General features: G+C 38.9%; 1 protein-coding gene across 3 annotated transcripts in view; it reads right to left on the bottom strand.

The window, feature by feature from the left end:
• The window catches only part of syt16 (synaptotagmin 16), a 59,997-nt gene that overhangs the window by 42,738 nt on the left and 350 nt on the right, over positions 1-16,909 (bottom strand). The window lies entirely within an intron of this gene.

Consider the following 16,909-nt stretch of genomic DNA (forward strand, 5'->3'; position numbering starts at 1 on the left):
GAATGGGAAATGTTATGTGTAAATGTCAATTTGATAAAATTCTTTAAAGGGGGCTTACAAGAATATAAATTTCCTGTTGGTTTTTATCCAGAAGGCATTGTTTGTCTTTCCAACAGTGTAGATGCACAATCTACGATACCAGTATGAACAGAGCTATGAACTGTGCTAATTTCAGATTTTGAGCTTGGAAATTATTTCCTGAATGCAGGGCTGAAACTGACAACCCATCAGCCATCAGGGCAATGGTGCTTACTTCCCAGTGAAATACCCATATTATGCCTATTTACGTTGAGCTGCGTAGTTCAACTAGTAGCCTTCAGTTTGGCTCCAATTTGGTAAAGCAATTTACCATTCTAATAAATATTTTTACATTATAAAATATATTTCTGTGTTTTCTAGCCATTGTTATTTGTTAAACAGTGTTTCATGACTTCTTCCTTATTTCCCCAGAGTTCATCTATCTAACTTCCAATTAAAACATGTGCATTTGTTGTTGATTGTTTGTTTCACATGAAAGGACTCTAGTAACACGTTTTGCAGCATTTTTTGAATTTCTATTTCTATTTTTTGGGGGGAATTTGGGTATTCTAGGTAATTTGTAAAATATGTGTTATTTGATAGCAATCTGATTTAGAAAGATGGTATTTTTCTTCCAGTTTATTGCTTCCAAGGAAGGGAATATAATTATTAATGTGCAATTTATGTCAATGGCCTTATGTATGCATAGTTACATGATAAATAAAGTTAAAAAAGTTCAACATTTTGTCCCAAGTGTAACCTGCCATAGTAGTGTAAAAGTAACATACAAGGTTCTGTCCCTGTAACCCATGACAGCCAAAGAGAATTTTGTTACAGAAAACTGGTGGATCAGATGGCTAAAAACTCTTCCTTCTTCACTTAATCATAACGAAATAGACTTAACTCTCTTGACCAGATCATTAATCCCACTGTGAGGAGTATATAAAAAGTGAAAGTAGTAGATAGGGGGGACAGAGAAAAATTCATTGATTCCAGGAGCGCTAAAGAGAAACGTGCAAAGAGGTTCTTAATTACAGAGCTGTGGAGACAACAAGCAGGCTATCAGCAAAATCACTGGGCAGAACAACTGCTAAGAGCGCCCAAGAAACATATGATTAGCTGTTACATACAGATTGTACCCAGAACCAGTGACAGGTAGTTATTTGCCTCCATATCTAGAACTTTCTGCTTAGAAGTGTTTTATATTTATTTCCTGCTGCTCAGGCTAATAATATACACATGCCAATACCTGTTTATCAAGTCGGTGTGTCTTTGAGGCTCAAAAATCAGCCTTTTTTTACTTCTACCTAATATTACATTCTATTAATATATAACCCTATTTTGTGACTTTTTCCACTCAACCGTAAATCTGTTTCTATTTCCTGCACACCCCATTAATTCTATACCCACACCAAAGGCTCATGGCACACATGACAGGCAGATTCCATTAAAGCAAATGAAAGGCTTGGTCGTGTACCATGAGCCTCCTTTAAAGCAAATCACAGATTGTGGTTTTGGGCTAAAAACAGCATTAAAGGCTATGCTATCTGTACCATGAGTTAAAGCCATTATTACTTCTACAAGTTCTTTTTTCCATCTAGAACAACTGATCACTCATAGCCACACAGCAAGGAAATCCAGGTATCATTACACCCTCTTCTTGATGAAACATATCAGCAATTATAAACAGAAGTGGTATTTCTGGGAGATTGTTTTGCATATGTAATCCTTTACTGTTTTAGTTAGCTAAATATTTCACATGAAGGGTTATTTACTTTGACCCCGGAGGCAAGCACTAGAAGTACTAATGGTTGCAAAAGCACGGCCCAAAGTATTCGCTTAAAAAGCACCTGCTTCTGGGGTCTGGCTGCACTCTGCACATAGCAAAGGATTGGAAGTCAGAGGGTAGGTGCAAATAGCAGCACCAACATGCACAATGAAAGATGGTAAGTACAGGTCTCTTGTTGTCACTTGCACCGACTGTCACTCCCTAACTTGCACATCTGAATGATATGCAAGTTAGGGGGACAGATAAGAGGAGGTCAGGGGAAAAACCTATATAAATTCCCCTCATCCGTCCCTCATGAATACGGTGTGTTTAACATAGATCTGTATTCATGTTGCACACACAAATCTCTGTGGCCGGCTATGAAGTGGAGACCTGCAGCAATTCAGGAAAGTGAAGCCAGGGCACAAAGTGGGAAAAACATGGCAGTCTGCACATGTACTTTGCACTTTACATCCTGCCCAGTAAATAGCCCTTATTTTATGAACAAATGAAAACTTTCCATTATGAATTTAGTATGCCTTTACCTTTTTGCCTGCCAGCAGATTACTTGTTCTTTTTTGCATTTGTGTGGGCAGATGTATTTACTCAGAGTCTACATTGCTCTTACAAAACTGGAGTTTTTTCAAGCTTTAAGGCTGAGATTATAGCTATCGTTATAACTAAGAATTGTAACAGTGGTCACAGACCCTGTCTAAAACCCATTTTAATGCCCTTGAGAATTTATAGCACATAAGTGCAGTAATTAGCAGAGTGACTGAGATAATAAACTAATGACTTGAACAAAAAGGCAGGGCACTAGAATATATCCATGAGTGGATTTGCTTCATATGTGTTCCAACAATCTTCTCAGCCTTTTTTGGGCCTCAGTCTCTAGTTGTTTGGTGACCTTGCAATATGATTGGATCTACCCATGTACAGCGAGCTTTAAATAATTCTGTCATGATTTTTATGGTGTACTTTTTATTTCTAAATAACACTGTTTTCATAGCAAATAATTCACTCTATCATTTAAAATTTTATTTGTGAACCAACAAATATATTTTTTTGTTAGTTGTAATATTAGTGTGTAGGCAACCATCTCAGTGCATTGTGCCTGAGTCTGAGCTTTCAGAAGGAGCCAGCGCTACACATTAGAACTGCTTTCAGGTAACCTATTCTTTCTCCTACTCCCATGTAACTGGAAGAGTCCCAAGCCGGACTTGGATTTCTTACTATTGAGTGCTATTCTGATATCCACTGGGAGCTACTATCTTGCTGCCTTCCCATTGTTCTACTGATTGGTTGCTGGGGGGGGTGATATAACTGCAACTTGTAGCTAAGCAGTAAAGTGTGACTGAAATGTATCAAAGCACATAGCTGTAGCACCCTGTGAATTGAAGAACATGGCTAGCCTGATGGGAAATTCTAAAAGTAAATATAAAAAAAATTGTTTGTGTTTTTAGAAAAACAGATTTCAATGCAGGAGTCTGCTGGAGAAGCTCTATTAACTGAAAAAACATGTTTTCCTATGACAATATTCTTTTAAAGAACTTGGCAAGGCAGAGTTTTGTACAGCTTTAACACAAGCACAATAAAAAAAACCTCAGAATGGGTCAAAGGCTTTTAATCTGACATGTGACTATTTAGCCATGAAAAGGTGCTTTCACTCTGCAATTAGAAGAGTAAATTAAACTATTTGCTTTTCAGCTATCAATATGTTCCCTAGGTGCTTCCCTGCCCATCTGTTTAGTGGCTTTTATTGCGTGGTTTCAGGTTATTTATACATCCCACAGGTGATAGGTTTGAGGGAAACCTTTGCTCTTCCCATCAGCAGATCAAACATCCTTTCACCTGAATTTCACAGAGAGTCCGCTGTTTCTGTGACAACCCCATATCCATCCAGATTGCTGAGCAGCGTGGCCAGGCTTTATTAAATCAGAGCCAGCAAACACACATATAAGGGAGACGGAACTCGCTGCCGGAACCCAGTCTGTTGCCAGGGTCTTAGTGAAATCTCCACCTCTCCTTTGTTAATAGCTAACTGGCTTTTTATCTCGATTGCATTGACTTTACAGTATGTGCTAACTGGGAACATTTACTAGGGATACAAGAAGGGGCGGAAAGAAGATTAACACATAAGTAATAGGGCAGATGAATTGTTCAATGCAAGTTTTCAGTTTTATGGTATTTTACGCCTCTACATTCTAAGATATGAGACAGCAAAGTGGGCCCCAGGGACCATGACATAGGGTTTGAGGAGATACCCCTAGCCGAGTTATGTAGGGATAAGGGATTATGGGCAATGTGCTGTTAGTGACTGGAAGGGAAGTTAACTTGGGTTTGAAACAGAGAGTAGGTACCATTTTACCTCTGCTGCCCCACAGCACTTCCTTCGCAGAGTCATTTAGAAGGGACATTGTGTAATGGATGATGTGGGGCAGTGACAGCCAGGCAGGATTCTTAGAAGGAAAGCTAGCAGGGACACGGTTTGGCCTGAAGCTAGTGGTTTTTATATAGAAGCCAGCTTTGAAGTGAAAGTGGCATTAAGTGAAAGGGGGCTAGCATCATGGTTTGATAGGGTGGGGAACATGATTTTCAGAAGAGCAGCCTTCAGCAGCTAACAGAGGCCACTGATTTGGATTAAGAATGATGCTATGTTATGATGAAGCATTATTTCAAGTTAACTTCTTAAGAAATGGCTGCTGCCTTTTCAAATACCTTTGAAAGTGGTGATGGTGATAGGGTGAATTAAAGGAAAATTATAGGTCTCTATAAAAATGCATTGCATTAACACATGTGAAACCCTGCTTCATCTAATTAAACCATTTTCATAAAAATATACTTTTTAATAGTATGTGCTATCAGGTAGTCCTAAATAGAAAATTGCCATTTTAATTACTAAGGGCCCCTGGGATAATAGGATTCACAGTGCACACAAACAAGCCAAGGCACACATACATGCCAGGCCACATCAGCCAATTAATGGACAGATTTCTGCCTTTTACTCCCACACTGCTTCCTGTTACAGTTAGAGCTGCATTATTTCTGGTCATGTGATCTCTGAGGGGGCACACAGACCATGACTAAATGGCGGCTCAAGTGAAAAGATGTAAAAGGGCAATATTTACTGATATATATATTCCAGTTTGGTAAGATTCTTTAACAGGCAACTTAATATGATATAAATTATCTGTTGGTTAAGTATTCATTCTGGGGGTATAGTTTTCCTTTAAGGGGGCCTCAACATTGACGTTAGTTATGTCTAAAAAATCCTAAAGCAAAGCATTCTGCAACCATAGAGCCACCAACACTTTGCCTGCCTCCCTGTGAAAGACATTCAGGCCTGGTATGCTGCAGCATGTGCAGATTGCCAAAGGTTGCCCTTAGCAGTGACAGGACCAGCTCAAAACAGAATCTGTGGGGCCATATTATTTATAGAAAATAAGGAGTGTGCAACTTATGCCTCTTCCACTTTTATTCTGCTACAACTATCAGCACCCACTGTCAGACTTTGGTTGCTGGAAGTTGTAATATAGCAACATAAGGGTTGTAATTTGGACACCATTAATAATTGAATAGCATATTGCCCTGTCATGCCTACTATTCTCCATTTTCCCTCTCTATAGCTCTACCATAATCTGTACTGGTACAATGTACACAGTATTACTGCGTATAAATAAATACTTTTGAAAATGGGTCTCAGTAGAGGTAACCAATGTGTCCCACACCATTACTGTGTTTTTGACAGGGCCTTTCCTAGGATCTCTTCTTCATTTACTTTAAGCATGAGCCCCGTGATTCAATTTATCTTTACAAAAAGTAATTATACCTTACAGAGTTATCTATTACTATATATTAACACAGTCATTTTCTGAATTATAGTTATTATAAACTATCTCCGTTTTTGATCAAAATCTCATTATAAGCTGCTCCTAGGCAGAACACTGTTACAATTGTGAACCTTGTAGCTGGCCCTTAGGATAAGTAATAATCATGCACCAAGGGGGACAGAAGCTGTAGGTGGGGGTGAGGGCCAGCCTAAAGGCCAAATCAAGTGAATTCTGAGGTGTTAAGGTATTTATAAAGCTCCAGCAAATTCCTGAGTGCTGATTTCACAGTGTGAGATTCAAGGGAGAATGCTTATTTATAATGTTAGATATCACTGGAACTATAGAATAGTGACCATTACTACCATGTTTTTCATTATCTGCACCTTCATGAGCAAATAAATATTAGACTGCAAAGGATGACTAGAAAGAAGTGTGAAGCTTTCTGCCCTAAAGTATACGGGTGGAGAATTTACATGTATTCCAGATACAATATGTACTAATTTCCTAGGTAATAGGAATCCATTATGGATGCAGAAAAGGAATTGATTAGTTAACCTCTTTCCACTGAAACAGGAACTGTGAGCAAGACATGGGTGATTTAATCCCATACAAGGGGCGCCATCTAGTGGAGCAAAGTGAAGAGTGCAGTGTTTCTATAAATACCTTGTGTGTGTTTGTGTGTGTGTCAGTTAGAGGCAGCAGCGCATCTCCGCTCATGCACAACACCACCTGTTCCCCCTGTGTGGGAGTTCCATCATGCTCTTGGCACAGATTCACTATGGCAATTAATCATGTTGTTATCACCTATAATTATGTTTCATCATCTTTTCATCATCTCCATAAAATGAACCTCTTACTGTTTTAAAAGTTAAAAAGGAGACAATAAAGAACTGTTTTATAGGCTATAAAACATCAAACCCGAATGCAGATTTACATCAACTTTTTCTGCGCAGAATACATTGGAGTCTATGAGCATTTTTTCATTGTGACTTTTTGTTGTGGCTTTGTGAAAATATTCTATGTTAGTAAAATGCAGGATTTTGCCATGAATCCATTGCTGGTAGAAAAAAATTTGCTGTAGCTGAGTTCTGCAGAAGGCCGGATACCCATAGTGCAGGGTGTGGTTCTGGCGCCAGCAAATTTTTTGGCAAAATGAGACAGGACAGATTCTCTTATTCTACAATCAAATGAAAAAAAAACTGTTAGGAAGCAACACAAGCATAAAAAAGTTCCTGGGATGGCTGCAAATAAGAGCTATGACTGGCTATTTGGTAGCCGCTATGTAGCCACAGTCAATGTATTTTGATGACACTAGTTTTTATCTTTTCACATACAGACACAGCATGCAGCGTTCACATCCAACAGGCATGTAAAAAATTACATATAATTTACACATCAGATTTTTGTATCCATCCCATAATATTCTGACCCACATGACTACATCCAACTACCATAAAAAAGCGCTTATGGAGTTTAGCCCTTAAGCATTGCAACTATGAGGCAAAAGCCCTGAGTATTTCACCCAGCAGTCGATAATACTTCAGAAAAAACAATTACTCTCAGCCCAAGTGCCCCACATGTTGTAACAAACCACAGCGGAAGGAAAATATATCGGATAATCAGTAAGATCCTTTGCTGTTTAGTGAAATGTGATAACAGATACACATACACAGACTCCCCATGGCTGCAGGGATCACCAGCTCTACAACTGGTACAACATATCCCCCACCCCCCAATATTTTTCTAAACAATTTTTGGTAAATGGTCACCAAGTATTTAAAAATAACACACACAAACTATAGTTATAGTTACTTACATCTGAAAGTCTTTCAACTATGTCTTCTGCACATTATCCATCACTCGCCTGGGGAATCAATATGCAAGTACTTATATGTTGCTGTAAATAATGCATATTATTAATTACACACAAAATTCTTGAGGGAACAGGCTCAAACAGAACTTTATCCAGAACTTTACCACAACGACATCCCATATTTCCTTGGGTAGAATGCAGCCCTTTCCTTCCTGTTCTCTCTGTTCATTGTTTTGTTTATCTAATGTTTGCATGCACTAACTAAAGGGAAGCTGGCATCTCAAAAAGAAAACAATGTTTTGACCAGTTCTGCTTTCAATAGAAGCAATGAGAAGTTAGTCCTATGGCAGAACAGGCTTTTTGATCGATGATACAAGTAGCGAAGATCAAAACACAGAAGGTAGCCATAGACTATGTTCCAATAGGAAACAAAGATAATCAAACACCCCCCTAAAATACAGGAAGAAGACTTCTGGACCATGAGATTTTAAGGCTTATGATACATGAGGAGATTAGTCACCCCATGATAAATCTCCTCTAGCAGTGGTGACTAATCTCCTCTGAATGATTTCTGTCCGTCGAGAATGTAGATCCATTGGTAGGAAAACATATGTGTCGCTTCAGCTTTCTAAAGTCACCCGAACTTGCTGAAGCAACATGTATGTTATCCTACAGCCAATTTTTATTCTTGCGGTAGGAAAGCATTCAAAGAGATTAGTCTCTCAATTGCGGGTCGATTAATCTGCTTGTGTTTCACAGCCCTAAGAGCCTTCCATTTATTTCTGTAGCCTTGAATTAAGTTCTAAGGTTTCTGGGAATACAGATTCCTGATAACTCTGATAAGAAGTCAGAATCAGAAAATCTGGCTTAAGACGATGATCATCTCATTGTTGAAAGATTCAGAAGTATTTAATTTTTGCAGTTTATCGTGCAGTTGCTGGATCTCTCATAGTTTTCTAGCCCCACACAACAGAAATGTAACACCCTGATATTACGTTGTATATATCTGCCACTTTAATGATGTCATTTTGGGCTCCAGAGTTTCTCTGGAAACACCGACTATGGTCCCACCCCCCCATAACCAGTGAGACAGAACAGAGCAGTTGGGTAAGGCAAAGTATAAAGGGAGAACCACAAGTGAAATCTGTAAAGAAATATACAGGCTACAACCTGAAACAGCACAGATTTAAAGGCCCAATTAAGGCAGCGTCATTATATACAGAGGTCACACAGAGCAGAAATGCTTCATTAACACGCCTCCTGGAAATGCAAGAACAGTAGGAAAAGGCTGCCAATGGGGCCACAATAAATGAAAAAAAACACTTGGGGCAGATTTATCAAAATGTGAGTTTAGAGCTAAGTACATAAAAACTCACCCACATTCTATTCATTCCTATGGGATTTATAGAAGCATATTTAGGAAATTTTGAGTTCTAACTTTCACCTATTGATAAATATGCTTCTAAAGATCCCACAGGAATGAATTAAACATGGGTCAGTTTTTATGTATTAAGCTCTAAATTCACATTTCGATAAATCTGACCCATAATGTTGAGTCAACCAAACAGAAAGGTGCAAATGTATAGATACTAAAGCGCAGACTCAAAATTATGAGCAAAGGCAGGGATAATAGTAAATAGTGTATGTTATGTGAGTGCAAGTTTTCCCTGGATGGAGGTTTGTGGTTTAAACTTATTTTAATGACGCAATGATATATTCGCATAGGTGGGAAGAAGGGTCTTTATGTTGAATCCTATAAAAAGAAGTGAAAATATTATCTCCAGTGTCTAGGAGAGAACTCCGATGAGGCAAGAGATCCCCCTAAGAAAGTAAGTACTGTAAGTTTGGCTTGGCATAGAAGAGGGTGATTGTGTGAGGACTGGATGGGCTATATAAAGTAAGGAAACAGAAGTGGTAAATAAACTTGAGATGAACAGTTGCAGAGAAAATGTAAAGGAACCATTTTAGCAAATAAACAGCACTAGGGCCCCAAAGAGTGACTTGGATTGAGAAGCTCCTCTATACCCAAATAAAGAATAATTTATTCCTCTGAATTGTGGGAGGCTCTGCCACTGGAAACAATGGGATCACAAGTATAGCCAGTGCTTTGTTGGGTAAAAAGAGAATTAAGGTTGCAAGAGAGGTTACCTAAAGTGTTAAAGGAAAACTATACCCCCAAGCAATTGTAGGGACCCATAGGGTTAAATGGCCCCTATGGCTTTAAATCCCTACAGGTTCAGTTCCCTTAGTTGCTGGGCAGAAGGGAATGTATCTAAGTAAGTTCATTAACATATGTGTGCTATTGGTTAGAAGGTATGGTGACCACATCCTGCCTGACTTTGGTATAGTGTTGGGAGAGGAGTGGCACCTTCCTGTTTGTTTGCTTCCACCTTAGGGACAAGGTGGATGTGTGCTGAGAGCCCAGGACATGGGCCCAGGCACAGTTGAAGTCGGGGAACAGGGCCCCGTGAACGAGGCATTAGCTAGTGGCAGGTGTAGCTCCCTTTATAGTACACTCTATTGGTGTAAGGCAGTTAGGGCTGAGATGGAATGAGCAGCACTGAGCTCCTGCATAGGATTTGCAGTTTGTTTGGAGATATCTCTCCCAGGCCATATTGCCTGTAGTGTAGGGATCCAAGTGAATAGGGAATCAGTATAGAGAATTCCCTGAGGGATCCACTACAGGGTGTGTCGCAGAGGTGAAGGGAGATTCCTGCCAGTCTGCCCGCAGGAGAGTGTTAGTCTGAATATACACTCGGAATGTGTTATATGTACCACAGGCCTCTGAAGCTGTATTGTGAGTAAACCCTGTGGATGTTCAATAAACACTTATTTTGTTATTTGCAAGAACCTCTGGCGCCCTCTGTTTTCATTTTTCTGCATAGCAGCAAGAGAGGCGTAGTTGTACAACACCCTCACCTTCCTCTTCCACTTAGCAAAGGCCCATTCTGGGTAAGAGAGTACAGTGTAACCCGTGTTCTACTGGTACTAGTCCGGGAAGGCAGCTATTGAGCTGAAATAGAGGTTACACAATGTAGGTCTCTATAAAACTATATTGCATAAACAAGCTCATATGTAAATCCCTGTTTTATCTAAATAAACCATTTTCAAAAAAACTTTTTTGTGCTATTAGGTACTCCTAAATAGAAAATTGTCATTTTAAGAATTAACACAGTGCACACAAACAAGCCAAGGCACACATACATGCTAGGCCCCATCAGCCAATTAATGGACAGAGTTCTGCCTTTTACTCCCACACTTCTTCCTGTTACAGTTAGAGCTGCATTATTTCTGGTCAGGTGATCTCTGAGGGAGCACACAGCCCATCACTAAATGGCGGCTCAAGTGAAAAGATGTAAAAGGGCAATATTTACTGATATATATTCCAGTTTGGTAAGATTCTTTAACAGGCAACTTAATATGATATAAATTATCTGTTGGTTAAGTATTCATTCTGGGGTATAGTTTTCCTTTAAACTAACTATCTGTGGTTTGCCTGGTTTGTCTGGTTACCCATAGCAGCTTTCTAACAGCTGCCCAGTAAATGCTAACTGCTAACTGGTTGCTAAGAGAAAGTGGCATAAGAGGCAGACCTGTAATGCACAAAATCATGCAGTTGGGAGGCACAAGGCACAATATTTTCTTTTATGGGGGGTGAGTCCAGGCTCCCTTAAATGTTGCTGTTGCTAAGAGTTACTAGACCTATAGCAAACTTTGTGTATTGTTACATTACTAACATTGTCTCTATTCCCTTTTAAGATGAGTTGATACCAGGCAGGGTTTCCTAGATAACAATACATACAAGCAGCATCATACTGGGTACCCTGGAGGAGAATTACCACCACCTCACCCATCACCTAGCTTGCTGGCATGTTGCAATCTCTTCCATAGGAGGCCCAACCTGTCCATGGCTGACTTCACCAAGGGTAGGGTGAGCACATGGATAGAAGAGATTACAGCTGTGGGTTTATAGTTTGGACTGCAGGGGCCGCAAGGACCATGACCCAGTGGGGTTTTTCCAGGACCCACACCCAGAGCATTTTTTTCTGGAACCACACCTAGTGACGTTTCTCATTGAACTCCGGTGGGCCAGTCTGACACTGCATCTTTTAATATTGTTTAGGTAATGATAACATAGTTGGGACTGTGCATCTGCTGCTAGTGTTTTTATGCTACAGCCCCGAGCTGAAAAAGGTATTTAAAATTAAAGAGAGTGCTGCAGATGAGACAAGCCTGATTTAGATATGCATAATGAAAGCTTTTCAGATACAATGTGCAAAGAGCACTTCTAATGTAAGTGAACTTCCTACTATCAAGTATATCGATTTCCTAAGCAATATTTCGTTTAGAAAATAGCAGCTAGATTTTGGACTCCATTGATTTCCAGTCATAAGTCAGCTGCCAAGAATTTAGGAGAAGCATTGTAAAGCCAGTAATACTGAAAGCAATCTGAATAGCTCATAGTAATGTAAGCATGAGATGATAGAAATAGCATGAAAGCCTGTGAAAAAAATTGAACAATACAAAGTATGAAAAGGAAACACCACTGGGAATCTGGTGGATTTTTAAAACAATTAGGGGAATGTGGAGCAAGGAATATGAGAGCCAAAACAGGGCAAATTGGAGAAGAAAAGAGCACAGAAAACATTACATTTCCCACATCTGTGCCCAAATTTGGTGTGTTTAGTTTACATGATATTGGCAACAAAAGTTTGGTTTATTTTATGTGCATTACCTGATCTTTTTTGCACTGTTTGTTACATTCCTCAGCAACATACATGTGTGTATGTATGTATAACTTTATTCTTAAAGCTCTACATGAATATGCAGCTATGTGCAATCTTACAATGTACAACAGTACACACAGGGAGGAGAAGTATTATAATAAATACAACAAATAAGTATAAATACTCAGAGATTAAGTGCCATGAGTTATGAGACACAGCAAGAAGAAGGTCCCTGGCCCGTAGAGCTTACAGTTTAAGAGGGCTGATTACACACAGGCACATTTGCTCCTATGGTGCCATTGGTTCATTCAGGAGGAGATAGCCAGGAGGCAGTTAGCAATTTGGGTCTTAACACCAGTGGTTAGTGAAAGGGTGTCTAAATATATGGTCTCCTACTCATTGAAATTCTGGTATGGGGCCTCCCTTGTCAGAGAAGTGGGAATGCAAAGCATCAGATATTTGGTTTCATTGCCAGGGTGCACTTTTCTCAGCAAGGTATGACTTGCCTTAGGGTCACATTCACAGAAACCCCTCCTTAAACAATTTTGTTAAATTCTACAAACCAATTTACAACTTTCAACAATTTAAAACATTCCAGATTTAGAAAATCAATAAATCAATACAAACCGCTGCTAGTCTCGGTAAATACTTTTTCTCTAGTTTCTCTCATTTCCAGAAAGACCATAGTCCATCATGTTCAAGCAGTGATGAGCAGTTTCACTATATGTTTATGAAAAAACTTTTATTCCCAAGCATTACAGGTCCAATAACTTAAGTTATGCCACTGCCTTTAGGTAATCTATATATGTTTATGGAAAATGTCCTACTTTCAAAGATAAGGGAGCCCCTAAAATAATTTTGTTGTGGGCACAGTAACTTCTATTTATGTCAATAGTAACTATATAACTGGTTCTATTACCATTTTTATCTGATTCTTCCCTCACCTCTCTTCTAATCCCTTCTATCTCAGACTTTCTATATTTCTGTATTTGTTCATGGTTTCTACTGAATTGTATACCAAGAAAATCTTTCTACTTAGAGTCCTCAGTACTATCCCTTTTTTAAGATCTTGGCAAAAAAAGTTAACAAGGAGTCTTAAGACATTCCATACATTACTGCAGATGATCAAACCATTTTGTGCCAAGTAAATATACCAGCCTAAAAAATACATGTACATAAAGAATGTACATCAACCTCTCCTTGTAACATAACAATGGTAAAGAGATTTTTGGTTAAGGCCCCCTTTAGTCAACCCCCCAGCTCACAACAACAGAGTCAGTCTAGTTAAAGGATATCCAACATAGTAAATGCACATTCAGACTGGGAGCACCTCCACCATGGCTTGGCTGAATTAAGGGAGCCCCACTGCAATAGTACCTTGGAGGAATTATACATTGTCACTCAATTCACCACAAAATTGTCCAATTTTTGTAAGATCCTGACCCAATGTTGAATTTATAATTTGTTGTCTGCATCTACAGCCACAAAAGTAAACGTTTTCCTACATCAAGATAGATTTATCTCTCTAATTAAAAAAGGCTAAACCATTATGTATTGCCCTTCATAAACTCATTCTGAATATATTCATTAATGTAGCGGAGAGTGCCCTTACGGACATAACAATACCAAAAGCAAAGGCATAATAGCTAAGCTTTATATCTCATTCATTACAGTCATAAACAACAAATGAACACAGATGATCAGAAACAAGAGGGAAACAAAGACTGGCTTACTAAGTGATGATAGCTGACCCCAGCCACAGTCTCCTTAAACTTTAGATAATACAAATACATAATAAGTAGTGCAACCTTTCTGTTCTAGCAGGCTTGGAAACTGTTGTCTTATATTCAGCACTGTCTGCCCTCACTTAGCCACGTTTATTCTCTGTTTTACAGGAGCAAACACATGGTCTTTGGGGAACAGGATGACAAAGGAGTGCACACTATAAAGGCAGAAAGCAATAACAAGGCCAGCAATCTTGTGTTCTCGCACTGTTCCTGACACACTTGGCCACAGTAATGTTCATGTTATTTGAAAAAACACAAATCAACATGCACTCACCATGCTGCCAACAACTCTCCAGGGACTTGCATTTACAGCTCACTGCTGGCTATGGAGGTATTAAAGTCCAAAGAAGCCGAGCAAGCATAATAAAATCAATTTAAATGCATATCGTTCAAACAACTGCTCCGCTACAGTACATCTTAAAGATCTAATCACCCATCCTCATACTATTCAAGCCAGTGAGCAGCCAAACCTTAATGCATTAAGCCCAAAGGCAAACTATGAATGTTTGAATGTTGGGTATCTAAACCCACTATGCACTGTATTTCCATGTCAGATCATGGACAGCCATGCTTGCTGGCACCTGTAGTCAGTTGTTAATTACATAGGCTTACTCCATGTTTTTTTATTGAGAATTACACAGAAAAATATACACACAAATACTTACCATTTACCTGATAATGTTTTCTCTGCTTCCTGATGCGCTTATCAGACTGTGTCAGTGCCTAGCTCTCTCTCTCTATAGATGTCAGAGCAGATCTATGTAGGATTTTAGACACACAGGCAAGTTCATGTGATGCTATACCCACAGAATGAGGAACAAATAAGCTAGTGTGTATGGGCAATGCTACAGTCAGAGGTCATAAATCAGCCCTGCCCTACTCTGCCTAAATATTCTGAAAAACAGTTGGAGGAAAATCCATGTCAGGACTAATTAAATCTGTGATATTAATTAAAAGGCTGCTGTCTTTATGTGTCCACACAATGATTTGCTGAATAACAGAACTGCATAAAAATAAACAAAGTTGAACACATAAAGCTCTCATTTCCAGAAGGGCTGGGAAAAGATGAAAATCCTTTTTCATATTCAGCTGGGAGACATCTTTTTATCATTAACCACTTGTGCAAAGTCATTATGATGCTTGTGACTGGGCTAAGTGATGTATTCACTGCTGGGTCTTTAATAATGAATCATGCTTGTAATGCAATAACACATTAACTGGAGCTCAGTGGACCAACTGACAGTTTGGAACTGTTAACAAAGTTCAAAACAAAAACAGAATAAATGCCTAGGTTTACAATCATTGGAATAAGGATAGTAAAAAGGAAGTAGTGCTAGGAACATTGAAAAGATGTGATTGGTTATATAAATATATACTTTTTTAATTTTCCAAAAATGGTAGTATAAGTATGGAATCCATTATCTGTAAATCCATTATTCAGACGTTTTTGATTTATGGGAAGGCTATCTCCCATATACTCCATTTTAATAAAATAATTCAAAATTGTAAAACATAATTCCTTTTTCTCTGTAATAATAAAACAGTACCTTGTACTTGATCCCAACCAAGATATAATTAATCCTTATTGGAGGCAAAAACAATCCTATTGTATTTATTAATGTTGAAATGATTATTTAGTAGACAAGGTATGGAGACCACTTATTTGAAAAAACACCAGGTCCCTAGCATTGTGGATTACAGGTCCTATACCTGTACTTGGAATCAAGTTATATACTAAAGACATTAATATAGAATTTCTGCAGATTGTTCAATACAGCCTTTAATAGAAGAAACTTGGTCAGAAGTAGTTTTGGAGAGAAGAATCCCTAAAGAGACAGGTCTTGAAAGAACTCCTTGAGCCAGAAAAAAAGTCTACAGTTGGCCATGCATATACTGATAAAATAGACTGATATCTATGTGCTATGGATATTGGTCAGTTCACTAATAAAGCAGGTTTGAAAATTCCATCTTAGCAAGTGCTCAGCAGATACAGAAGCTGCAGCTTTTATTCACTTTTTGCTGTTTTTAATGTTGTCCCAAATAAATGGACCAACAGAAAGCTGGCAACACCATGGCTCGTAGGCCTAATGCCTAGATATTATATGGGTATAGTATGTATATGGCCTTAAGGAACTAATCTGACAGCCTTTGGTTTTACTGCAGTCAGATGAAGTGTTTATAAAGTAATTAAATGCAAGTGCATGAATCAGAACAGTAGCAATCTGATTGTCCAATTAATACAAAGCTGTGGAATGCTGCAACTTTGGTGTGGCCAGCCCATTCAGATCATGCCTGAACACTCTGGACTTGCACCCAACTTTGTGAGAAGTTAGCAGACTGGGAGTGTCACTGCTCCAATAAAAACACTTGCATCTTATAGACACCCCAAAAAATATGCAGTCAATTGAGTTACAATTCTAACTCTAAAGGTGATCCTCAAAAGACACTGCAACAGTAGGGGTCGATGAAAAAGAGCTTGCCAATTAAAGATCCAGCTGGAATTCTAGACCTGTCTTTTGCCCAAACACAACACAACAGGCTGGGCTCTAGGATTGCTTCTGTGTTTCTACTTCTACGTTGCCAACCATATCTCAGATTCCACTGCAAGATTCCTACTTGCTGCAACAACACAAGGGGATTTACAGAGCACTACAAAAGGAAAACCCTTCTGCAGCAAACCGACAAGACAACTGCAATGGAACTAGAGGACTAGTTACAGGTCTGCAACAAAGCATAAACATACAGAGCGACGTTCACCTTTTTATATCATTGTGCATAATGCAACATAATGTGTTTTTGAATAGTACTTAACACACTATGTAGAATGCCCGCTTTCCAGCAGAAACTTTAGCCTTCAAGCTGTATTACATAACTCTCACACCTTCCCCTTCTACTCTCCCTGCATTCTGTAATACAAGGCCAAGCTATCAGTCTCCTTGAGCTTGAATGTAAACAAACAAACAGCA

Source organism: Xenopus tropicalis, chromosome 8, assembly GCF_000004195.4.
Source record: "Xenopus tropicalis strain Nigerian chromosome 8, UCB_Xtro_10.0, whole genome shotgun sequence".
Taxonomy (NCBI): Eukaryota; Metazoa; Chordata; class Amphibia; order Anura; family Pipidae; genus Xenopus; species Xenopus tropicalis.